This window comes from Sorex araneus, chromosome 1 (genome assembly GCF_027595985.1).
Source record: "Sorex araneus isolate mSorAra2 chromosome 1, mSorAra2.pri, whole genome shotgun sequence".
Taxonomy (NCBI): Eukaryota; Metazoa; Chordata; class Mammalia; order Eulipotyphla; family Soricidae; genus Sorex; species Sorex araneus.
The window spans coordinates 318,899,440-318,903,201 of record NC_073302.1 but is presented as its reverse complement, the minus strand read 5'-3'; positions in this window follow the sequence as shown (position 1 = coordinate 318,903,201).

Sequence of the window (3,762 nt, the reverse complement as noted above, 5' to 3'; positions counted from 1 at the left end):
AACTTGGTTCCAAGTTTACCAAGGAATTAAATGGCCAAAAGTTTAGGTTTGTGGGAGCCATGCCCACAAACCACCTTGGGCTTAGCTATACAAGTCATTTATTGGCCTTATTTCAAAGACCCACCCATAGATAAATCTCAAAAGAGATCAAACGTCACAGTTAATCTTGGACCCACACATGGCTGAACAGACTGGAGTAAATTGGAGGAGGGCAGGTTGGCCTGCACCTGCCCAAGCAGAGCCCCCAGCAGCCGCTTGCTTCCACAATCCAAAATCGCCCCCATACTTCCGGTCTGGAGTGATAGCACAGTGGGTATGGCGTTTGCCTTGCATGCAGCCGACCCAGGTTCAATTCTTTTGTTTCTCTCAGGGAGCCTGGCAAGCTACCTAGGGTATCCCACCCACATGGCAGAGCCTGGCAAGCTACCCTTGGTGTATTCAATATGCTAAAAAACGGTAACAACAAGTCTCACAATGGAGACATTACTGGTGCCTGCTTGAGCAAATCAATGAGCAACAGGATAAGTAACAGTGACAGCGATATCCCCAGTCTGACTCCACTGTCTCGAGATGGGATAGACCTCACCAAGATATAATCTGCTGAAAAATTTGGGTATGCGGGTTTTATAACTGAAATCTCCAGGCTTTCATAGAGTTGGGGGTGGCCTACCTTCCCCCATTTCCCAATACACTTGGAAGCACTGGCAGTCACTCCCATGAACCAACTCCAGCACCACACTGTAAACTCTATTACTGGCCTTGCTTCAGAGACCCATAAATAAATCTAGAAAGAGATCAAAAGCCAGAGACACATCAGCAAGTACCAGAAGACACCACAGAACTGGAGATCTCTCTGGGCCCCATACCAAGCCAATTTCACCAGAGCACCCCAGATGAAGCAGACGCAGTGTCCCTGCCTAATTCCAGATGGAATCCCGACAACCAAGAGCTTCCACAAGCAAGGCCCAGGTTTGCAGGTTCCAGGATTAAATCTCCATGCCACATGGCGGCAGAGATGCTGGGCTGTTCCTCCCCGGCTCCCCACCCGCTATTTGGCCTGGCTGTTAGCCCACATTGTGCTTCCAGGTGCCACCTTAGTGCACCAACAGCCCTGGTCCAGAGACACAACAGGAAGTCCCGAAAGACACCACAGAGCCAGAGATCTCTCTGGACCCCATACCGAGCCATTTTCACCAGGGCACCCCAGACAGAGCAGGTATATTCTCCCTGACTACTCCAGATGGAATCCTGGTGACCAAGAGCTTCCACAAGCAAGGCCCAGGTATGCAGGTTCCAGGATTAAATCTCCATGCCACATGGCAGCAGAGGCTGTCCCTCCCCATTTCCCTGCCCGCTTGTTGACCTGGCTGTTACACCCATAATGTGCCTCCATGTGTCACCTTAGCACACCAACAGCGCTGGTCCAGAGACGCCCAATTGAATGGATTAGTGCCCTACAGAAATGTCTCTTTAACCCAACCATTTACAATCTATGATTCCAGAAGGGCAAGACTACGGTACCCAAGATATTCAAAATGAGCAATGGACAATAAATTATCTAGCATCTGGCCCTGGCAGGAAGGCTTGAATGGTGGTGGAAAAATTCGAGCAAAACATAATGCCCAAAAGTAGAGAGAGAGTATTGGGGAAATTGCCTGCCATGGAGGTAGGGTGAGAATTGGGATGGGGGAGTGGATATACTGGGGACACTGGTGGTAGAAAGTGTGCACTGGTGGAAGGATAGGTGTTCAATTATTGTACGGCTGAATCTCAAACATGAAAGCTTTGTAACTGTAGCTCACGGTGATTCAATTTATAAAAAAAAAAGTAATGTGGAGTTCATGCCCAATTCAATCAGCTTATCAATGGCTGAATAAAAAGCAGTACTCCTACATTTAAAAAAATAAAATTAAAAAATAAAACAACAAGGTATTGAAACAAAGAACGACCCTCAGATAAGTGGAATGGACTTGAATATCCTGAGACAGATCATCAGGTGTATAATCAGTTCATCTTTGATAAAGGAAGAAAAAATATAAAGCAGAGCAAGGAAATCCTCTTCAACAAGTGGTGTTTTGAAAACTCGTCAGCTACATGCAAAAGAAGAAAATAAATTAGAATTCCTAGAGAGTGCGGCCACAAGAATGGCCACACAACTTTATATTGTATCCATTACAAGCAATACAAAACACATTGTCTAGCATCACCTTTGGGGCAGGTATGAGGGGTGGTGGTCTTGAAATATCTAAGGTAACTAAAGTAGAGAAAGAGAGTATTGTTCAAACTGTCTGCCACATAGACAGGGGGAGGTGTGGAATTGGGCGGGGGGATACTGGGGATTTTGGTGGTGGAAAACATGCACTAGTGAAGAGATGGGTGTTTGATGACTGTATGATTGAAGCTCAAACATGAAAGTTTTGTTACTCTATCTCACAGTAAATCAAAAGAGAAAAAGAAAGGAAGAAAGAAAAGAGAGAGAAAGAAAGAAAGAAAGAAAGAAAGAAAGAAAGAAAGAAAGAAAGAAAGAAAGAAGGAAGGAAGGAAGGAAGGAAGGAAGGAAGGAAGGAAGGAAGGAAGGAAGGAAGGAAGGAAGGAAGGAAGGAAGGAAGGAAGGAAGGAGAAATACAAATGGCCAAAAGGCACATGAAAAAGTTCTCTACATCACTAATTATTAAGGAGATTCAAATCAAAACAACAACGAGATATCATTTCACACCACAGAGACTGGCACACATCCAAAAGAACACAGATGAGGGGAGAAAGGCACTCTCATTCATTGTTGGTGGGGATGCCAACTGGTCCAGTCTTTATGGAAAACAATATGGACATTCTTCAAAAAACTAGAAATAGAACTTCCATACGACCCAATAATACTGCTCTTGGGAATATATCCTAGTGGTCCCAAAACACAATGCAGAAAAGCCATGTATACTCCTAGGTTCATTGTAGCACTGTTCGCATGTTCACTGTAGCCAGAATCTGCAAACAACCCCAGTGCCTGAGAACAGATGAGTGGATAATGAAATTATGGTACATCTACACAATGAAACACTACATGGCTACTAGGAAAACTGAAGTCATGACATTTGCATATACTTAGATGGAACTGGAGGGCACCATGCTGAGTGAAATCAGTCAGAGAGAAAAACAAGCACTTAATGATTAAACTCATTTGTGGGATGTAAAAACAATACATAGTATGTGAATAATACTCAAAGACAGTAGAAACAAGGGGCCAGGAGGGCTGGTCCATGGTAGAAGGATGCTGCTAATCCGGAGAAGAGTGCAGTTTGGACAGAGAAGGGACCACTATGATAATGATAGTTGGAATGATAGCTCTGGACACAAGCTGAGGCTGAAAGGATGTAAAGAGATAGGCATCATACCCTTTCAGTAACACTGTTGAAAACCACAGTACCAAAAAGGAAAGTAAGAAGGAAGCACGGAGCAGCAGAGATGGCCCCGGGACTTTGCAATAGGCCTTCTCTGCTAGGCCGCTCCAGACCGGGGCAAGTGCCATCCCACCGCCTGCTCTCTAAGAGCTCCAGCGGTTGCCATTTTCTAGAAGCCAGCAAGAAGCACCAGCTCCTATGTGGCCACGATCCAGAGACACACATAGGAATCTCAGACCTGAGCAACCTGTGGCAGCAATTTCTTCAGATTCTAATTATTAAAATCTTAGAAACCCTAAAGACATTATATTATATCCATAACAAGCAATACAAAACACATTGTCTAACAATTATATTTTGGGCAGATATG